At 40.9% G+C, this 23,938-nt stretch overlaps 1 protein-coding gene across 1 annotated transcript in view; it reads right to left on the reverse strand.

Annotated features, from left to right (window-relative positions):
* Window positions 1–5: 5 nt before the first annotated feature.
* Window positions 6–23,938, reverse strand: part of LOC135320510 (uncharacterized) — a 61,081-nt gene continuing 37,148 nt past the window's right edge. Inside the window, exons 15-17 of the mRNA XM_064483623.1 lie at window positions 8,840–9,021; window positions 6,132–6,356; window positions 6–5,515 (exon numbers count right to left, since the gene is read on the reverse strand). The gene's annotated coding sequence lies outside the window, so the exon portion shown is untranslated. The remainder of the gene's footprint in view (window positions 5,516–6,131; window positions 6,357–8,839; window positions 9,022–23,938) is intronic.

Here is a 23,938-nt window from a genome sequence, read left to right on the forward strand (position 1 = left end):
AGAAAAGGCACTGTGGACTTGACCGAAATCTACAGTGACCCCTAGGTGAGTGCTGCCCACCCCTTACCTTCGATTCTCAAGGTTCTGCACAGGGTGACATCCAGCCCAGAGAGGTGGCCCAATTAAAAGCTATGTGGCTTGGGCATGTTGACAGGTGCAGGAGCTGGTTCCGGTGCCAGGCCCCTCCCCACGTCTGCTCCCCTCTCCCCCGAAGCCCCGCTGCCAAGCACTCAGGCTCCGTGATCTGATGTCCTTCTCTTCTACTCTACTCCAAACCCTTTTACTTTTCCTTTTTTCCCTAATTATCCCCAGCTGGAGTGATTTTTCAATCGCAGTATCTAAAAAATTTCCTGCAGCCGAAAATGAGGTCTCCAGATATCAATGCCCATATGCTGCCTCCTGAAGAGAGCCGCTGGCTAGGGGACCCTCACCAACACTCACGGGGCATCAGACATGTTCCAGGGTCGGCCACCCCCAACAAGAGTTTGCTGTGACCCCTATGCCCGCACAGCATCCCTGCTCACAAAAATATAGTTGGCCCACTTATCGGTTATTAAGAAGCAAAAATACAAAATTGCTCATGTTTCTTACTAAAATTATCTATGAAGCGGAAAAGGGAATTGTAATAGAAAAGAACAATTTTGACCCCATGTTAGGTCTGTTCCTTTGGCTTTAAACCTGTGCCCTGTTTTCTAGGCTCAGACTTGCTATCTCTGCACCATTTGTAAAAGAAAGTTGCCTTTAGACTGAAATATCCAGGACAGCCTCTTCTCCTGGCCGTGATCTTGAAGGATGCTAACTAATCTGCACTTATGTAGAGATGGCAAGTTGCAAAATAGAGAATAACTTTGTTTTACTTTTGGAGGTATTACAATGGCAACATGATTTGATCCACATGGACAGCTGCAAGAACAGCGGATTCAAAGGACAAGCAATTCATACAACAAGAAGTTTCCAACAACCAACTGCAGCCCCACCCCTTTTTAGTATAAAAGGAGACTCAATTCTGACTTGGGGAAGATGGTTCTTCAGGACATCAGTCTGCCATCTTCTGGGTCTGCCAGCTTTGCAAATAAAGTCACTATTCCTTGCTCCAACACCTCATCTCCCAGTTTATTGGCCTGTCATTTGGTGAGCAGAATGAGTTTGGACTCGGTAACAAAATGACTGCATTGGAGGTAGTATGTCTCCACTCTTTCCTCGTTTCCAATATGTAACATGCACATTATTTATGATCTAGTGCAAATAATTCATCAAAGACAACCACAAAAAGAAACTATACTCACCCAGCTATCAACACTGAAGTCAAAACCTGTCAATTTTATATGCTGTTTAAGAACACAACCGAAAAACCTAACATAGGGAGTCGATTACACGGAAATAAAATTATTTCTACTCCTTCAAAACTTTTTCTTTTCTTTTCTATTTTATTTTGTTTTGTTTATTGAAAAGAAAATAAAAGTCAAATCATTTTATTTCACGTATTTTTGTTATAGCTACATACTTTAAATACTACAAAAAGACTTATATTGCAATAAAAAATTGTTCATATATTAGTATAAAGATATATACACAATCAATGGGGATTAGGAAAAGAATGGACATTTACTAAAAATCCACTGCAATCCAGTCTTTTACAAGCATATCATGGAATATAAGCTCTATTATCCAGGGAGCCTCACCCACATTCTCACTACTGAGTCCCTTAGTAATCAACCACTAGGTCACCAGCATAGAACCATGTGATCAGTATTTTAGGAATAAATGAGGGAATTAGCTCATTCAATTCTAAAACAAAAACCCTAAAATAAATACTGAACTTATTTACGGATAAAGAAAATTTGTCCCCAAAAAAGTAAAGTTTCTTCCTCAAGGTCACAAAGCTAATAACTGGTAAAGGTAAGATTTGAACTCATCTGCCTGATTCTAAAAACTAAGGTGGAAATCCCATTCGACTGGGGAGTGTCCAGCTGCACAGCCTATCACCCTATCTTTGTTCAGAGCTGGCCTTAGACAGCCTGAGACAGCACCCCATTCCTGTGGAACTCGAGGGCAAATGATAACAATAAGGATTTTATATCCAGCAGTTTCTAAGATCTCATGTATATAAACTGTCAGCAGGTCAGCAGAAAATCTCTGGGAAACATGAGTGGGTCCAGACCTTTTTGCTGATTAGAAACTCAATCTATCAGGATAGAGTGACCTTCCCATGAGAGGCCACATGGACATAAACTAAAGGCAGCTGAACAATGGAAACTAGCAAGACCCCGGAACTCAAGTAAGGATCCCTGCCATCCCCCACCCAGTTGCCTCTTCATCCGCGTGGACATGAAGACAGAAGACCCGGGTTCTTGTCCAAGTTACACTATCATGGATTCTCACCCATAAAAAGGTACGACTCTATGCTGTCGTAAGTCCTTTCCAACTCAAATATGATGACACCAATATCTCAGCAGAATATCTATGTCTCCACTTCCCCTCTTCTAATAGGGGTCTATTTCTGTGGACACAAAGCAGAAATCCAATTTAAAAAACCATGCAAGAAGCCAGGCGAATTTCTGCTTAAGAGACTTTGCTCTCACGCTCAGTGAATGAAAACTCAGAAAAAGTGGTCCTTCTCCCTCAGCAAATGGGAGGTAGCCTGATTGTGTGTGTGTGTGTGTGTGTGTGTGTGTGTGTGTGTGTAAATCAAATATAATCATGTCTGGGACGTGTACAGATTATTTTTAATTTCACTGTAATTTCATGGGGATGAGCCAACATTTAAAGTAATTTGAATGTAGTGTTCTGAGACAGACTCAGTCTCTTTTGGTGGAGGAGGTGAAAGGGGAGAGTAAAGGAGGAAAGAGGTAAATGAAGCAAAGAAATAAGAATCCTGCTAGGGAAAGGCAAGACGTTAATTTTGTTCCTCATTGCATCACATACAAATTAGGGACTGGCTTTCCCCCGATGTCTTATCGAGCACTGAGTTGCAGAAGAAGAGGCGACAGCCCATTTCTCACTGAGATTGTGACTGTACGTGGCATCTTATAGACACAAATCATTTACCCTGATCAAACACTCTAGCAGCAGGCTGTAATTCTCCTGTTTTGAGAGACAAGAAAACAGGAGTTCAAAGCGGGTAGATAACTTGACAAAAGTCAGAGGACCAGTAAACAAGAGAGGATGAATTCAAACTCAGATCTGAATGCAGAGTCTCATCTTCCCACTCCCAGGGCTGGAAAATCCTTAACACACAGGCTCCCCAGCTCCCCTGCAGTGTTCCTGGCGCCAAGCATTTCCCATGGTAATGGTCTCCAGTTCTCACAGACACAGTGCTCTGTGCAGCCAATGACCTTGATCAGACCTTGATCATCTACCTGCCACGCCCACCAGGCTTCATCATACAGGCAGGAAAGCTGGCTTTCAAGTGCATACAAAGCCACCCTTGGTCTAACCTGGGCTCTTCTGTGGCTTCTCCAGCCTAAAGGCAGCCATGAAATTGCTCACAGTTTGTTCGTGAGCCACACTTCCTCTCTCCATCTGTGTCCCCACCTATACTACTTAGCTATGAACATTTTGAGAATCTTGGAAACAAATTTTAAAAAACAGAAAAGAAAGGATTCTGGAACAAGTACTTAATACTTACAATTTTAAATGACAAGTTACAAAGTGAGTATTGACAAACCGAATCTTCCTTTCTAAATGTCAGTTTTAAACATTTAAAAATATAATAGCAAAAAATTCTCACTTACAAAATTAACAAAAACATAAACAATAATCTGGAATAAATTCAAAAATAATGCCCATATTCTAAATGGAGAAACTTCAGGACTGTACTGAGGGTTAAAGTAAGAGGTATGAATGTAGAGACATAAACATATTGCATGGAGAAAAGCAGTTTTGTAAAGATGTAAGTTCTCCTAAGAATAATTCAAAACTTACTAAAAAATCCCATGAAAATTCCAATCTGATTTTTTTTAACTTGAACAAAATATTTTGGAATTCTTCAGGAATAATAAAGTCATAATACTTGACAAGAAAATTTGGGATGGAAGAAAAGAATCAAAAAAAATCAGACTGCCAGTTATTAAATAAATTTTTACAACATGTAAGATATGGTGCTGGAGTAAGGAAAGGAGATTGACAGAAGGGAACCATGAGCTCAAAAAAGACTCTAGTGTATGTAAGTATTTTGTACAGGTGGGATTTCAAATCAAAGAGAAAATTATGAATTCGATAATTGTCCTGGGACAGAGAATCACCTGGAAAGAATAAATTCTACTCCTGTCATAATGACCACAAGATAAATTGCAGATAGCGATGTAAATATTAAAAAGTACTAGTAACAGCAAATACAACTCTTTGCTCTTATTAACTCAACTTCTCCTCACTATAACATGTACTATTATAATCTCCATCTTAGAGATTAAAAAATACCTACAGAAGAGATTTATTCCATTATAAGAGAGTATTTCTAAGAATAATGTCAAAGATAAAACCCATAAGGAAGACATTTACTATCCTAAGAATAGTTTGAGCCACAACAAAAATCAGAAAACTTCCTGAACAAAATGAAAGGAAAGAAATGACAAGAAAAAGCTCTGTGATACATGTTGATGAATTCACGAAGTTAATTTTCATAACATACAAAAAGCTGTCACAAAGCAACAAGAAGCTCCCTCACTTAAATGTGGGCAAAGGACAAAAGGAATCATTCATTTTAAAAAAGTCAAATGACTAATGAGTGAAAAATGCTCAAAACTTCACTGGTCATCAAATGCAAAAAAAAACAATGAAAAAGCACTTTTGCTTATCATATTGGCAAATATTTTTAAGATAATCTAGCTAGTGTCCATCTGTGGGAGAACAAATCATGAGCGACTTTTTCAGAGGATGACATATCAATGGATTTGTAAGCTCTGAAAAACGTACATACACACTGACTCAACTCCACTTCTAGGAATCGTTTCCTTTAGGAAAAAAAAATCAGTCCAAAAAGATGTACCCATCAGGGCATTTACACAGCACTGTTTACAAAGGTGGGAAGAAAAACTGAAGTGAAATCATATCCAGCGATAGAGAATTGGTTACATAAGTAATTGTGCATTTTTTCATTCCCCAATGGAGAAGGAATTTCTAGTCACTTGAAAGGAGTCTGTGATGAATGTAAATGTCACATCCAGGGACTAAATTTCCAGAAGCCTTAACTAAAGGAATACACATACAAGATCACAGGAAGTTCTGTACAAGAAGGATGCAACTCAAACATTCTTTCTGACAGTGGAAAATGGAGAAAACTTAACTGTCCACCATCAAGACAATGATGCGGTAAATCAAGGCGAGCTGCGGGCGCTGAGGGAGCCGGCGTTTCGCCGTGGTCCAGGGCCTTGTCCACAGCAGTCTCGCACCAAATGTTTCCGTGGACAAGAGACGACACCCGCACATCAGGAGACCCCTCCAATCTATCTGAAAGGGCCGGGTGAGTCTGGAGTGGGAGGACGTCCATGATATACCCCTGAGTGAATAAAGCGAGCTGCAGAAAAACATATAGTATGGTCTCATTTTTAAATAAAGCATATATACACACACCTATATATTGATTTCTCATATGTGTATATATATGTATCTCATAGGCATAAAGGTCATGAAATATATATACCAAATTTTCAACAGCTTTTACTCTCAGGAAATAATGAGAAGGGAGTTAGGGGCCTTCCTGTACCACCACAGTTCTCTTTTCAGTATTTCAGTTAAGTACACTTGGAATTTAAAAGTTTATTTAAGTCCGAAGTAAAATGGACCATGCCTCCATAAGACAGAATGCTACACTGGTCTTTAAAAATCATGCCAGGGGAGATAGAATATTGTAGAAAAACATGTAATAAGCCGAATGGAAAATGGAGGTCTCCGAACAGTAAACAGGGACAGAGTGCTCACTGGTTTTTATGACAGAGATGATACACACTAACGAAAAGAACAGAAAATAAATGTTAAATTGTTAATTATTATCTCTGAGTAGAGGGACCAGGATAGAATCTTTTGCCCCTTTTTTCAGACATATTATATTAAATGCACATTATTTTTCATCTGAAAAAAGCATTTTTAGACGTGTAGTACCACTCAGTGGGGAATAATACATGAATACTTACAGAAACAAGTAACTAGGAGACACCGCAGCAGCGCCACAAAATGTAGAACGGGCAATCCTGATTAACACCGCTCAGTTACATAAGGATCCACAAAGTGAGAGCACCTGCTGTAACAGGGCGTGGTCCCCTTCTATTTGTCAGTTGTGTCTTCAGGGCTGAGGCAGTTCGGAGCACGGCCAGTGTCAGTTCCGGTGTCTGGATGGATGCTACTGGAGGTGAGGGCACCTGCAAGCAGAAAGGAAGAACAGAAACAATCCTCTGCCTTTTCTGTCTTGTTTCTTTGTTACTTTAAAAGACAGGCATAAATAAGATAAACTGTGTATCTCCCCTACTGAAATTTCAGTAATGAAACCGTTTTTAAAGGCTTCAGAGCTTATATTCTGTCTATAACTGTCTTTTCAACAAAGAATCATATTTATTAAATGTTAATTAACTCAGTTAATTAACTCCCTGTTGAAACATTCAAGTAAAGAACATGAAAGGCCTTACGTAAAAGAATCAAACCTGCAGTGACTAGCTCAGCTGTCTTGACGGCAAAGCAGTCAGCCCCCACCATCCCATGGCCCTGAGCTCCTGATGCTGGTAAGAGAGCACGCTGCCGCCTCAGATGGAGAGATACTGTGAAAGCATTTTTTGAACTCTACAGTACTGACAAAACATAACTGACAAATCCCAGGCTCCTTTGAAGCTGTCATTTTTGGTTTCTGGCCAACCCCAGTCAATGAGCAGAACCACCCCATTCCCGAGTCATGGGACTCAAGTGGGAAGAAATTTTGTAGAAATTTCCAGGTACAGAATGTAACCATCTATATGTAGAACTCTGACAAAAGAAAAGATGAAATACTCTGATGTTGAAGACACTCAAAATATTCTCCTAAGCCTTAGTAGCTGGAAAGGCTGGGCTTCTCCTCAGCCACTTATTTATTTCACAGCCAGTGAGCATCTCCCACAAACCCTGTTAACCTGTGTCTGCTGGGAGCCTCAGGCACACTCTTGCTGTCGATCTTATAAGTCACAGGGCAGACGCGTGTCTCTCATGCCTGCCACCCTCACACAGGCTCGCCTCCTAGCCTCACTGTCTGAACTTGGTCCCATTATCTCACCTGTTTATTTGGTATCTGTTCTTCTGTAAGCTGCCTGAAATGCTATTTGGAACAAGTCAGAAGAATGAGTGGGTAGAGAAATGGACAGTTGGACAGGTGAGAGGTGGGCAGACAGACAGAGAGACTCCAAGAAAAGGGGAACAAAGAAAATTCCCTATGCAGAACCCTCTTCTAGTCAGGGAAGAAAACTGCCACGGAGACGTGTGAAGAGGCAGGTGGCTTAGGGCTGTTTCCTGGATTCCATGAAAAGTCCCACCAAGAGAGAGGGTAGAACAATAAATGATAAAAGAAAAAAGCATGCATGCTTGAAAAATATATTTACAATATGTACTTTCTAAAGAATAGATTCAAATCAGCAGGGCCCAATTACACAATCCTTGGGTATTTACAGAAATGAGAATCCCATCTCCAAATCACAAGGCATTCCTTCGGAGCACTGAAAGTCCACACGGGGCTGTTATAAAGCCTTCACCACAAAAGCTATGCTCTCCTTCACTTACGAGGAATGAGCAGCTATGCTCGGGCTGCCCATGCGCATCATTTGCACCCTACAGCATCTCTATGGGGGAGGGACGCCTAGCGAGCCCCATCTCTGCAGGACAGAAAACAAGCCCGGGAGAGGCTAAGCCGACCTACCAGTTCTCCATCTCACAGGACTGGTCACTCCAGAGCAGGACTCGAACTCGGACCCACGTTGGTAATCACGGTACTACCGTGCTTTGTGTGCTTTTTGTGTGAATAATACATTTGTTTCTGGCATGAAAGTATATTTAATAAATGATCGGTTGTCCTGTCTATCTCATTTGCTCACAATCAATCTTTATAGTGTTGAATTGTACTCTTTTTCCGTGGAGAAAGGAACGGAACGAGCGGGTGTTAGAATGAGGTGGGGCTCCATTCTTTATCTGTTACCTCATCTCATCCAAGTCCCCAACCAGGGAGAAGGAGCAAATGTTTTCTTCATCTTTTAAAGAGAGGGCTCCACTGATGGTGACTTAACTCCAAAACCAAGTCTGGGGAAAGGGCACATTCAGCAGCCAGAGCATTATCACCTGTAGGATGGCAAAAACAGCTCACAGGAGGGCTCAGGGGGTCACCCTGATTTAATTTCAATCGATAAAACAATAATGCACTCTAAAAATACTAGCATGCAATGGATTGGCTCTTTCTTGACATCTAGCAAGTTTCCACAGCCCACATGTAAAATTATCGTGAACCAGTGAAAGGAAGTGTCTACAGACAAGAAAAATCAATGCCACAGGTAAACTGAAACCCAGGCTGGAGGAAAGGAAGAGAAAGGGCATAGTAAAGAAGTGGGGAAAGGCTGGGGGAAAAAATCATCACACGGACTCTCAAGCATCATCCAACAAGCATATAATCATTCGAGAGAGAGAGTTACTGAGGTCCTATTCTGTGCAAGATTGTAGAGCGGGTGAAGCAAGAGCGCAGTGACCATGGTGGCAGCAAGTGGCGGGGCTCAAATACACTTCTGATCCCGGTACCTGGCACAATTGTCCTCAGTATAAAGGCAAAAAAAAAAACAAAGTAAAATAACTCTGTAAACTCAAAGCATTGTTAAAAAAAAATTAAACAATACCTAAATACCTGGACAAACCACGCACATTGCTGGATCAGAAGACAGCGCTTTTGGAATGGCAGTGCTCCCCAGAACGATCCGTATATTCAACGTGGTCTCGATCACAATCCCTGCGGTCTCCTCTGCAGAAACTGACTAGCTGCTGCTACAATTCATATGGGAATTCGAGGGTCTCAGTAACCAAAACGTACTTGAAAAAGAAGAACAATGTGAGAGGACTTGTAATTCTCAATTTCAAACCTTACAACTGTATGTCTAGGTGAGATTAGAGGCCATTTTAAGTTATTAATGTGTTTATCCGTATTTTCTATATTCTCTACAATGAATATAACTGTTACAATAAGAAAAATAAAAAGTAAGGTATCTTTTAAAACATGCACACTGATTCATACATTGGGAAAAAATATTTTAACTATAAAGAGGTAACCAAATATCTAGTGAAAAAGGACTACTTAAAAACAAGTGTGTATTTACATTTTTCATAAATTGAAAACTGAAAAGCACAAACACATCAAGTTTCTAGGGAGATCGATGCAACATATTAATAGTTATTTTCAAAAATTCTAATTGAACAATGAAAACTCAAGAAAGGGAAAATCGCGATTGACAGCCAAATGCAAACACATGGAGAGCAAAGGCCTAGAAATCACAGTTCCTTTAACTCTGATACTAACTCAATATAAGAGGAAATTCCTCCCTGTGGGGACAGTGGAATCCCATGCATAAGACAGGATACACAGTACAAACTGCACTAGAATCTGGGGTGATTTTCTTAGAAGAATTCTAAAGTTACAACATTGCTGAAAAACTATAAAAACACTGAAAGACAGATTAAAACACACAGTCATATATATTATATAGAAACATATGAAGTCTGCTCCCATGTTGCATAGAAATACAAACATATTTGTTCATTTATGGGCACTGAATATTTTATCCCAGGTAGAATATTTCAACTAAAACAAATAATCAATAATACACACCTCTTGTCAAATCTACTTGATAAGGTACTCTGCTATGTAACCATAATGTGTCTAAGATAGATCTAAAATTAGTGAAAAAGATCTTTGTATGGTTTCTTGAACTCTTCTCAAAATTCCAAGCTTAATTTTAAAATAGATCTGAGCAGTATTTCTATATTAACTTTTCCCTCGTGAAATGAACAGCACAGTCTGTTGTCAAAATTCTGTCCTTACAATGATTCACGAACACTGTATCCTAACAAAACTGCTGGACAGCAAGGCACTATCCAGACACTGTGACCAAACAAATGAAACACAAGGAAGACAGTGACCCTATTCTGGAGGGCTTACCGTCTGTGTCAACTCTGGGGTTCTTATTTGATTGGTTTGATTGGGTAGCAAAATAAAATCAATCAAGTACTTTCTTCTTTAAGCATTCTGTAAGTCATGACTCTGTTGTTAGTGTCATGAGAAGGAAAGACTAAAGCAAGACTTCATTAGGTCAATTAGCAACAGCCATCACTGGGGAGTGAGTAATAAAGAAGTTAACTGATAGCAATGCTTCTGCCTACATGAGACCTAAAATAAACCTACACTGATCTCTTTAAGGAAAATGAGGAGATGAGGCCCCAATGAGAAAAACAAAAACTAACAAGAAATCAAAAAAGTAAAGACTTTTTCATTAACGATTCCAGGAAGGAGTGGAGCATGGTGGTGAAGAGCACAGACGCTGGGGACAAACATGAGGGTCTGAACTCCCAAAGCACTGGGTAGCTTTGACACTGATAAGTCAGTGAAATTTTCTGCAACCCAGTCTCCTATCCATAGACTGGGGACAACAACAGCACCCGTCTCCTAGAACTGTCCTAATAATTAAGTTATTTTATGTATAAAAGTTTAAATAAAATACCTCAGATATTAAATATTACCCCAAAAGGACAAGGTAAACTGAAGGAAAGGACAAGGAAAAAGAAAACAGAGGATAAGGAAAAAGGACAAGGAAAAAGAAAACAGAGATAAATTGGAGTTCATCAAATTTTAAAACATTGCTTCAAAGGACACCATCCAGAAAGTGAAAAAACAACACACAGCAGAAATTTTTTCAAATCATTTATCTGATAAGGAATTTGTATCTACCAAAAAAAAAAAAAAAAACAAAACAAAAACAAAAATAACCTCCTACAACTCAACAATAAAAAGGCAACTCAATTAAAAAATGAATAGAGGATCTGAAAAACATTTATCAAGGAAAATATACAAATGACCAATAAGCACAACGAAACGATGTTCAATATCATTAGCTGTAAGAGAAATCAAGTCAAAACCACTAGGAGAAACCGCTTCACACTCACTACAATAGATTATAATCAATAAAAGAGTAACAAGCACTAATGAGGACACAGAAGATGCAGAGGACGCAGCCGTTGCTGGTGAGGATGTAACACAGCCTGGCCACTTTGGAAAAACGCCTGGCAGGTCCTTAGAGAGTTGAACATTTGGTTTCTGAATAACCAGGCAATTTTGCTTCCTGGGCACACACGTAAGAGAACTGAAAACAAATGTTCACATAAAACTCCTACAGGAATATTCACGGAGCCATTACTCATCACAGCCAAAAAGCAGAAACAACACAAATGCCTATCACGTGATGAATGGGTAAACAGAGGGGCCCAGCCATACAGAGGAATATTATTCAGCAATAGCAAAGCATTGAGTACTGACCCAGGCCACAACGTGGACAAATATTGAAAACGTTACTCAGTGTGAAAGAAGTCAGTCACAATAGATGCTTCCACTTACATGAAGTAACTCGATTTACATGAAATTTCCAGCAGAGGCAAACCCACAGAGAGAGAAAAGTGGCTCCCTGGGGCTGTGGGAGGATGGGGAAGATGGGGATGTCTGCTTATGCGTAAGGAGCTTCCTGTTGGGGGGATGAAAATGTTCTAAGATTGAATGGGATGCACAGTTCTGGGCATAGAGTAAAAACCACTGTACATTTTAATGGGTGAATTGTTATTAAAACTGTTAAGAACGAGAGCACCTCGGGCCAGTACCTTCCCATAGTAAATGCAAATTGCTAAATTTTATTACAGGAAGAAGAAACTGCCCTCAGCATGAAAGCAGGAGTTCAGCAAATGTGAGTTAACCGAAATTGGACAAGAGCATTTCACTTGAAACAGTTACTGAGTGTACACAAAATATTAAGACATGACAAGGAAAATTAGTTTGACATCACGAAGAAGCATTCTGCTTCAAATGCAGATCAAGGATTCGGCAAGCCCAGCTGCTAGAAATGACCAGAGAAGAAACCTGGTTCTTTAAACAAGCACCAGAGCCAACAAGGAAATAGTGGTGAGGAAAGCAGGCGGCCGAAAATCTGGAACAGTTTGTTACAAATAATTTCTCCACTGAAAATTCAAAAATAAAAAGAAAGTGATGTAATACTGTGTTGACCTCACGTGAATGGGCTTCCTCCGGTTCTCGACAGTTTTGTAACCCCGAATGAGAGACTCAGGAGAATCAGAATGGTTCCTGGGAGTCCCCAAATGACTGCCCACCAGCACGCTGACCACCATCACATCTGCCAGGGTGGAATTGCAGAGAAGAGACCAACTCCTGAAAGGCACAGGAAATATTGACAAGGGAAAAAAAGGCTGATGTCAGTCTTGGGACAGAGGCCCTGAGAGCAGAGGCCAGAAGGCTGCAGGTGAACTGGAGTGGCCCTGGGGCAGGAAGGGACCACGGGGGAGCAGATCTCAATTCTCTTCTCTCTCTCCCTCGGGTAGGAGAGATAAAGTCTGCATCCTTCTCACCTGGAACTGTGGGTTCTGGCTGGCAGAAGTCTTACCGACATGGAATGAATGACTCAAGACTGTGGAAAAAGGAAAGAAAGCGAGAGGGAGTAGGGAGCCAACTCCAAGAGCCTCTCAAATCCTCCCATATTTATTGTGTATAATCAAAGAAAATAGTCTTTAACAGTTGTGTGATAGTAAACAGGAACTTGGGGAAAGACAGGATGAGACAGAGATTGTAGAATCCACAATGAGTAAAAAGGCTTAGTTTACCTTTAGGGGAGTCATGGGGAGAGGGGAACAAGATAAATTCTTTAGATATTCATTACAAAGCAGACCACCAGTCCAGCCAGGTCCGTGTTTTGGGGATAATAGACTATCTAACAGCACGCACGCCCAGCATTTATAGCTGAGGGCCTGGGTCATTGCTGTGCAATGAACAGAGTGCTATCTAAAACCTCAAATATGCAAGCAAGGCATTGTCTCTGCTTTTTATGGCAAGGAGACAGGAGTGAGGATGCACAGGTGCTTGCTTGAAAGCAGTTACTAAGCACACTTTTTCTTCTTAAGGTTGACATGCGTCTGGTGTCTGTTAAATTTGTTAACCCAATCATGGGCTATCACATGGAACCATTATGGAGGACACCCTAGGATGACAAATCCTGCCTCTGCGTCTTTTCCTGCCAGCTTCGGCCATTCCAGCAGGGTCTAGACACATCCCTGAATAACGATCCCACAGAACCACCCAGACTCTTAACTCCTGGTGCTTGGAACTTAATTTTAGCTCTACACAACTTAACATAGAAAAGTTTCAGAAATAATAGATATTATATTCTTTTTATATCTCATCATAGAACTGATTTTTCTGATTGCTCTAAGCTGTTTCTACTTGGTAAATCACCTAATTCTGCAGGTGAATTCAGTACTTTCCATTGCGCATAACTAGACAGTCTGGGCCCTCTGACTTCTATTGGTCAAATAAATACCGATACACCTAATTGATTTCATCGTTCATCAATTTCAGCCTGGAGGTGAGGGAGTGTCACTCTGTTCCTCAGCCCACCCTCTACTCTATACTCTTCAGCAACTCAGGCCTCCTGAATACAAAACGTAGCATCTGTTTCCCTTCACCTACACTTTCCACAAACGCAACAGGAAACATCAGCCTAGAGAATGAATTCAACACAAATGTTAAAACAAAAATCTACAAACCTGAAGCAACTCCATCTCCGAATCATGATACACAATGACATGAAAGTACGGGTGTCAGGTACAAAGCACGCGTGAGCCTGACCACCTCATTTCTATTCTTCAAAGGAAGGAAGGTTTTCATGTTTTTTATTATCATTCTTTGTCATTGTTTCTGATTAAGCCAAAAAATAGTTTATGAAATAATTAAGCACTGAAATAACAGATTTTCGCTGTATCAATTACAGAAGGCATTCAGAGGGGATAGGAAAACCCACCTATGTAAAAAATGCAAAATTTCTTCCCCTGTTAAGAACACGTATACAAAATGCAACAGAGAATTCAAATTCATGTGGAGAGGAGCAAAAGCCACAGAATCAAACAAATTCATTACTATGAGTCAATTCAAAATTCACTGGACAAACATGCTCAATGCATTCAAAGAATTTTAAAGGCACACTGCAAACCATTCACTTAATGATCTACAGGCTAGAGGAAGAATTTCCCTCTTTAACAGACAACAGAATTCAATAGGTTGCCCCACCAAACGAGGACCAAACAACAATCAGGTTTTTAACAGTTCTGATAAATCAGCATGTTCTAAACATCAAAATCCAGAAATTTTAAACATTCATTCACACCACAATGAAACAAGCACTTAAAAAAAAAAACAAAACAATAACCCGAAGAAACTAAGCACAATTATCATGTACCTGGATCAATGGGAACTTCTTGTAACGCTGGAAGAAAGAACAGGCTATAGCCTTTTACTTAAAAAAATAAAACTACATTTAAAGATAATTGCTAAAACACATTTCATCATTCATGTTGCCTTGAAAAATCTGAGGCACTCGTATCTGATCAGAAAAGCAATTCTGAGTAATAGTATGTTACAATTCAGTGCCAGTTTGCTTTAGTAGAAAAAAGAAAAGCTACTGTTTCTCATCCTGCACAAAGTGTAAAGAACCTTCCTGCCTCTATCTCCTCCTATTTTCTAAGCTCATTCTCCCCAACCCTTCTGAAACAAGTATGAGAAACTTTTATACCCACCAATATGCCAAATGACAAAAGAGTATCAATTTATTTGTATAAATATATGCCTACACCTTGAACTGGAAGAGAGAGGTATCAGAAGGCTATATGGAACTTATTTCTACCTTCCTGAAATCACACACACACACACACACACACACACACGTTCACAGAGACACAGACATGTACACACTGAATTACTGGGCAATTCACAAGCTGAGGACTTCCAATTTATAGAAGATAACTTTGTAGTTAGTTTAAAATACAAAACTGTCAGCTTTTGAAAGCCTTCATCATCTGCTAAATCATCCAAATATCAACGAGACCCAATTAGCCTTCTCTGTAAAATATAATTTCCCATGATGGCAAAACAGACCCTAAGTAGTGGATCCAAGACTCGTGTTTATCACTACCTATGATCGTTTTTAAACACATAAACAGATTCAGAAATTATGTCCCAACAACATTTATTCTTATTGAATTAGCATATGTATTCAATTGTCTATACAGAAAATAGGCCCATGATGGGGTTTAAGAGCTATTTTGTGTATTGAAATATTTATTTTTAAGTTCAGACAAGGAGGGTCTGTATTACTCAGTTGTAGAACACCTGCTTAGCATGCACAATGTGCTGGCTTCAGTCCCCAGTTCCTTCATAAAAATAAATAAAAATAAGTGCTTATTTAAAAATAAGAATAAATTTATAAAAAGAGTAAATGCAGACTAAAAACCACTGCAATCTAGGAGCCATAATTTTAATAAAAAACAAGAGTTTCTATCAAATATTCACTATATGACAATCACAGAGACAACCACAAATCGCCCCTGACAACCATCACGTGTGATTCTCAGCAACCCTACTAAGTAGACACCGAAGAGAAACCCAGCATTGCGGATGAAGAAACGGAGCTCGGAGGAGCCGGGGACGCTGACTGTCCTGCTCCCCGTGACACCACGTCAGCCCAGGATGAGCGCTGACAGAGCTGCACTGAGGGGACACCCAGCTGCACGGAACCTTGGTGCACCGGGGAGTCCCAGAAAACACTCAAAACTGTTCAGTGAAGAACCAGCTCAAATATATTACATTGTGCCACATCCTTTAAACAGGGAACATGACTGAGACCTTTTTGATGCCTCTGTGTCCTTTCTGCCATTATCAATTATTTGCCCTCTCAGCATGCCCAGTCATGAATTGGACCCCATATGAAGTGCACTCAGATGGCAGAGGTTTTAAAGCTGTTTTATGAAGTTTGTAAGACTCTGTCTATGCCTCACACAGGCGGTCATCCATCACTACTCACCGGTGTGGATGTACCACATGAAATCACACCTTTCTGCTTTTTAAAATCCCTCCATGTAATCCAGACTTTTCAACAGCAAAGAAGCAGCTCAACCAGTAACAGTGGATAGCTTTTCACCAAATGGACTCGAACAGCCCATCGGAATACCTGGAAGCCCTTTTTTTCTATTAAACCCACTTCCAAGGACTTCATTATTTTCTGATTTGTGGACTTGGCCTCTGACTGGCCTACTCTGAGAGCTCCCAGCCTCACATCCGGGGGTGGGAGAGGACCCTGCTGTTCGGGAAAATAAGTGCGGAAGGCGGAAATCTTCCACCCAGGTCCACACGGGTAGAAGTGCCACAACGTGCTCAGAAAATATACCGTCAGCAACACTAGGCTCCCATGGACTGATGTCACATTAACCAAACTCATGAGAGACTGATGCAAAGAAACCAGAAATTGAATTTATTAATGTAACAGGAGATGTGAAACTACGAACCAGACTGAAATATCAGAGTTCAACTATGAGTACAGATTCTCCTCAACGGCCCAATCACGGGCAGGCAGTCACATGGAAACCATGGACAGAAGCAGAGCAGGAAGGGTTTCTAGATTAACTCAATGGACTAAATTTCTGTTATACGAACAGATCTGCTGCCCAGAAGACATTTAACGCCAATCACGGTGCACTGTCCGTGGACAGTGGCTGAGACACGACTGTGAGCACCTGTGTAACTCTCCTTTCCCTGTCCTTTCTGGGCTAAGTGATGCACAGAGGTACAGAGATCCAGGGATGCAGATACCTCTAAACACCCAAAGCCCATCCCTGGGAGCCTGGAAACCAGACAGCCAGGGTTTAAATACCAGCTCTGCCACTTACTAGCTCTGTGACCTTGGCCAACTTACTCTCTCCGTGCCTCAATTTCCACATTGTAAACCTGGGATAACAATCAAATCTCCCTTACTCACTTGTTGTGAAGATTGAAGGATTCATTTCTGTAAAACGCTCAGAAAAGAATGTAGCACATTTTTGGTGCTCAACAAATGTGAATTTAATAAGAAAGTGATTTACAAGTCTCCCTACTAATCATCTTCTGTGTTTCATGGCTAGTCTGAGTCCCAAAGGAAATCCTTATTTCCCCTCTTATAAACTCTTGGAGAGCACCCTTCTCTTGCATCTCACCACCTGTTTAAACTGAGAGAAGGGATGCCTCCTCCACACTCCTCTGGTCCATGGAGAGTGCTTCCCCCTTCACACCCCTGACCCCTGGCCAACGGCTAGCACTCTTCACAATAACAGATTGAGGTGTGAGTCCGGAGAGACAAGCAGGGCATATGAAACCTTTCCTTTCCCTCCAGTGTTGGCCACCCTTGGGAAGCACCCGGGATGCTCAGCTCCATGGCAGGGCAGCCCTGTGCAGGATGGGGCAGATCATCTTAAGGGAAGGCTCGCTGTGGCCCAGAGTTACCTGGGACTGCGTGAGTCTCTAATTCTGGGACACAGTATCATGACATGCATTTTCCCACAGCCCTGAATTTCATGGAGAACGTGGCTTCATCAGTAATAAAGGAGACATTTATCGCCTGTCTGTTCTTCTGTGTCATCTCTCAGTTGGCTGCTGGAGAAAACATGTGTATAAGTATTGGGTCCACTTAAGCCCCAATATATATGAAGTACCAAAAAATTCTGTGGCTTAACGTTGGTTCAGGGCGACTGTGTAACGGTCCTGACTTTGCTGATGCTAAATTATGGGTATAGGAACTATGGAACCTCCTCAAATATCTTTCATCATAAAACCAGCTTTTCTTATTTTCCTGTTTCTTAGTAATTGCCAAAGACTGTAAAATGATGGCTTCATACAAAACAGGAGCTAAACTTTATGAGCCCTTTGACATTCCCACTGTGCTAAACAATTTACATAATTTCTAATTCTCACAATTCTGCAAAGCATATACGAGCATCCCCATCTCACAGACGAGGGAGAAACTCAGAACAAACTGACTCAGGCTCACGTGGCTCAGTGACAGCGTGTGCACGCAAACCCAAGTCAAATCACTACACCCCTTCTTCTATGTACAAAATCACCTCCCACCAAATGACACACAGCGGCTGGGTCAATACTCAGGGAACTCAGTACACTTTTCAGCTTTAAGGTGCTCAAGAGGCCGCTTCTAGCTGCTTTATAAAATCCCGGCTCACTGGTTGCTAACACTGGAATAAAAGACCGATTTTGCCATTGTTGCACAGCAAGTCTGAAATGTTCACAGCGAGATGACAGAATAAAACAAAGATATAAGCAGAATAATTTTTCCAGGTAGACAGACATAATGGACATTGTGCTATTCTGAAGCACTAAGCAAAGGAATCAAAGCAAAAAAATATTTGTTAAGCCTTCTTTTACAAACAGGAAAATTAAGAATGTATGAAGGTGCAACAGCGCCTCCTATGGCTAAAAAGACCTTCCAGGTTGCCGGGAAAGATGCAACACAAAAATTGCTTGTTGAATCAGAAACAAGAATCAGATAACTAAAAGCTTATGTAGCACATACTGCAGTTTGCTTCGGGGAAGGGAGGGGTATTCAGTATTTAATCTGACATTGCTAATACTCTTGAATATAAACAAAAGACACAGGCTCATGGAAACACATCTTAGAAGAGGAAAGAATCCAGTCCAGCCACTTCATTTTACAGGAGGGGAGACTGAGATCTGGGATCTGTCCTTCCGGCAATCAGCAGCAAAGCTCTCTCTCCTAGGCCTCATGTCATGCACTGTAGCAAAAACCAACAGATCTGTACTAGACCTCTATTCATAAAAGTCACGTCTGTATTTTTCCAACAGTAGGTAATCTAAGTATCTTGCAAAATACTTCTCAAAGAGCCAGGGAAATCATACAAGTGTATTGAAATACAAAAACTTTTATTTGCACATTAAAACAGCATGAGCTTTATTCTATTAAAAAAAGTGACATGTCAAATCAATGTTTTGATATTTTAAAACCTATTAAGCATGCAGAAAAATAAATCAAAATTTCTTTAATCACAAAAGAAAGAAGCTTATTCCCTTAAAATAATCAATGTGGATTTTTCTAAACTTAATAGTTCTGGTCAGATTTCTACGAATTTAAATGTCTGAGTGGATGGTTACACGGCAACATGAATTCTGAGTTGTAACAACACACATTCTGTGTAAATAATCTTCAAGGCCATCTGCTTAAGGTGATTTAACTAGTCCCTGTCTCACTAGAATGATACAGATTTCATTAAACCTTCATACTGCACACACACACAAAACCCTGAATCCTTGTTACTTTAAGCCATATTCATATATTCATATATATGCATATTGAATATGCATCAGAAACAAGCCACCCTCTTTAGTATTCAGAGTTGATCCTTCTAAACTATCTGTCCTTGTGACAGCATATTTTTACTAAGCAGCTCTTGGGTGCTTCGTATACAAGGCGTCTACATCTCACAGTCAAACAAGGTAAACGGCATCACTCAAATTTCACAAATGAGGAAATGTACTTAAGCCATGAAAACAACTTACATATTCATCAACAGGAAAGAAAAGAGTAAAGATTTTACTTACAATATTCACTGACAAAACTTTCCTCCATACTAAGACTACATAGAACCAATTCAGTCTTTGTAAATTTTTCTGTCAATAAGCACCACTAGAGAAAAACAAGCAACATCATTAGCAATGGTTGGACTTTCAAAGCCCACTCCTATTTTGCACTATAATCATTTTTAATATTTTGTTTTTAGTGTTTACAGAGCACTAAAATAAAAAAATATAAACTTTTTAAGCCATTGCCTGAGAATGCAACATTTGTGAAAATGTACAATTTCAATTTATGCCACTCTGTCTCACATTCTCACTGGTGTCTCTCCTTTGAAGGCTTCATCAAACTGAGACCGCTAAAATCGTTCACTTATGGACTCACAGGAGTTCGGGAAACCACTCAACACGGGGCTGATCAGAGGAGACATTGAGAAAGCATCCTGTGCAGCCTGGGTTCCAGCCCTGAGTCTGCCAGCGCCAGCTGTGTGAGATTTTGGACAAGCTGCCCCATTTCTCAATCCCTCAGCTGCAAAAAAGGAGACACTGATGCCTACCCTTAAACACCTGCTATGAGGTAAAATATGAGGAAAGCATTTTAGCCTTAGGGAGGTGTCCACTCAGAGCAAGCTTGGTCATTATGATGATGAGGATTACTTTTAATAAGTTAAGGCAGACAAAAAATTAGAAATCACCATAAAGGAGAAACATTTTATGTCAATGAGCATTTACTTTTGAAAGGATTGCAGAATGTTTTATAGAATTTTTTAATAAACCAAATTTTGTCCACTAATTATAGATTTACAGGTTCATGGACATGTCTCCAGAAAAAGAATTAGAGGCCTCTAATCTCTGAATACTAAGAAAGAAAAGTTTAAAAAAATCACGGGGGAGATTATACCTCACTTGAGAGAGTATGTGCTCAGCATGCATGAGACCCTCAGTTCAGACACCAGTAACTCCATTTAAAGACTTTTTTTTCAAGAAATGGAGAATTAAATAAAATTTGGAGGAATACAGAAGTTGTATAGAGACTCAACTCAGATTAAAGATGGGGGAAAAATATCCATTTCTCATAGGAAATCTTGAGAACTATGTAAACCGGATCTGAGTTGTCTAATCTTTTAACATTACTCATGAATTCCTATTACCAAGTCTTAAAACTGCCTGATAACCCACAGTGGTGATACTGATCATAACAGCTGCCAACACGGATCGAGCTCCGGCTAGGACTGCTCTGTTCGGCCATCTCGGCCCTGAGGCCTCACCAGGCTGAGAGCACTAAATTTTGTCATTCATGAGTATCTCGTGTAAGTCCTCCCTTTGTGCTCCTCCCTCTCCCCTCACCAGCCCCTCTGAGGGAAGCACTGTTATCATCTTCCCCACCCGCAGATAAGGCCACTGAGGCACAGAGACTAAACCTGCTCCAGGTCACATCGGCATAAAAGGACGTCTATATTTCTGCTGTTTTACTATTGACAAAGGAATCTGAGATATCAATTCAAGGGAGACTGTTAAATAATCAAGTCTGTCAGGTCTTCACCTCAAAGAGCAGATAGTATAGATTCCTGATGTAGGATGAGGCTGCCGCCACAAACTGACTCAGCTTGAAATTAATATCCAAGATGAAGCAGCGGATACACGTAAATATTCACGATTGTCAACTCCGCTCACGGGTCTGGGCCCTTCACTGCCTGAACGGGGGTGAAATCCCCACCCCTGTCAGGGATGGAAGCGCGGCTCTTCCCAGTGTCACCCAGGCTTCACGGGCTGTTTCCCCCCACAGGCTCTCCTCAACGATTAAAAATCTCTCAAGATTTTTACACCATGCAAAACTCAAAGACATTTCTGCAGATAGAGCACTTCCTCAGGCTTAAAAATTTTTTGCTTACACTCAGCAAGGGGGAAAATAACACATGACTCTGCAAAGTCTCTGAGCCTCACCACTCACAGGAGTAGAATGGCCTCAGCACAAGATGACTCTTCACGGATGAGAACAAAATAAATCCGCCCCCAACCACAGGCACTCCCAGAGACAGCGCTCAGCAGTTTTCTGCACACTCACGGTTGTGCAGCCCTCACCACCATCTATTTCCAGAACACTTCATCACCCCAGAAGAACACCCCTGTCACTAGCATTCACTCCCCAACCCCCCTCCACCCATCCCCTTGCAACCATCACCTGCTCCCTGCCTCTGCATGTGCCTATTCTGAGCATTTCAGATCACTGAAGTCAACAATATGTGGCCGTTTGTGTCTGCTTCCTTTCACTTAACGTGCTGTTATGAAGGCTCGTCCATGTTGAAGTGGTATCAGCATCTCTCTCTTTTTTTTTTTTTGAAAGTGTTAAAGTTTATTAGAAGGTGGTAAGTACTATCAAAAAGAGTAGAGAGGAGCATAAGTGATTGGGTTTCAAAGGGAAAAGGGCGGGTTGAGCAGTCAGGGTGGACTTCCCAGAGCAGGTGGCTTTTTCATATTCCCCTTTATTTATTTTTTCTTTTTTATTCACTCTTACGTCTGAATAATGTTCCACTACATGGAGATACTACATTCTGTTCATCCATTCAGCAGCTTTGTACGGACGAGGTCCAGAAGAATGAGTGTAAGAGGTGACTAGGCAGGGATGGCATTAAACAAAGGGCAAGATGTGCTTTGAAAAAAAAAAAAGCCAACAAACAGAGGCACAAGGAAATTCAGCGTGTTTCTGAGAAAGTGCATGCTTGCTTCAGCATGACTGCCGTGCAGGGCTGGGTGGGGGGATTGACAGGAGACACAATGAGGGAGTCACCTGAGAATATTCCCCATGCAAGCAGCTCAGCCATTTCTCCTCCTTCATCCTGTATTTTAGAGCCATTTTTGATAGGTTTTCTATTTCAAGTAACAGTACTTTTTACACATCTGATCATCTGCATCAGATCACCTTACCTCCAAGCCACAGAAAGTCATTCACTGACTGGAGCAGCTCCAAGACATAACGGTGATGGACCAGGGAGTCCTGCAGCATCCCGGCCTGCAGGCACAAACCCCCACATGTTCCATGGTGATGTCCGGAAAGTAAAATGCATGGAAATATCTCACTGCTTGTGCACGATATCTGCCCCCAAATTGCCCCAAAATCATGCTGGCAGAGCACTACTGAGCCCTCTCACTACAAAAAAAAAAAAAAAAAAGATAGAGAGAGAGAGAACAGAAAAGAAAAGAATAAAGCTAAGTAGGCAAATTTAGGGTTTTCCATTGAAAACCAGCAAGCATCACTGCCAGTATCTCAGCTGGAATGGTCCTGTCTTCAAAAACCACTGCGCAGTTACGTTGCAAACGTGATAGACATATATGTATTCCACGTAGATGATATTACAGTAGGATTTTTTTTTTCGAAATTTCCAGTTGCAACATTAACACAAGAGAGTTTATATTTCAGCTTTAAAAAAATCAGTTATCTTCCACTTTCTTAATTTTGAACCTATTATTATTTTATAAAGGGTGCTATGCTGCAAATTATAAACCAACTGTTTGGCTTCTGCCAACAAGAACTTTATGACTTCAGTATTTCAGAGCAAGATTTAATGATGCTTTGAGAAGTGGGGCCTGGGGCGCTCACTAACAGCTCTTTAAATACTGACAAGGATGTGCTATTTAAGTAATGCAAAGGCTCTAACTCTACATTAACTCAGAATCCAAAGAAACTACACCAAAGCCTTACTTTATCATTTTTAAATTTTGCTATTCTTTTGAATATTAAATTTCTTAAAAGATAAGATTTTTTTTTGAGAAAGACAGCAGCTGTATTAAATTTCCTCTCACCAAGAAAGCAATCTTTATCAAGAATAAATACCCCTATGGAAATCCAAAAGACGGGACGTTTCTAGCTAAGTGAACATGCAGATCTCAACACAAGCCTAAATCCTATCAGATCTCACTCGAACGAGCTCATCAAAGTCCTGGACTACCCTGAAACTTAGCTCTTCTGTTCCAAATGTTGGCTGAGCTAAGATCATCACACAAGGCAGGGAAGAAGAGAAAAGTCCACCTGGCTGCATCCGTTTTCTTCCAGCCACAAGGTGCCGCTAGGGGGTCACAGTTAATAAGCCCTCCCCATGAGGAAATCCGGCATCCACACTGCCCCTGCCGTCCCCAAGCAGCCCCGACGCCCCTCTCCCACTGGTGGCCCCCCAGCCTGTCAATGGTCTTCTAATGACCCTCCCAGTTGCTGGCACTCTCCCCCTCTTCCCCGCTTCACACACACACACACACACACACACACACACCACACACACACACACA

The sequence above is a fragment of the Camelus dromedarius genome, unplaced genomic scaffold (genome assembly GCF_036321535.1).
Source record: "Camelus dromedarius isolate mCamDro1 unplaced genomic scaffold, mCamDro1.pat HAP1_SCAFFOLD_176, whole genome shotgun sequence".
Classification (NCBI taxonomy): domain Eukaryota; kingdom Metazoa; phylum Chordata; class Mammalia; order Artiodactyla; family Camelidae; genus Camelus; species Camelus dromedarius.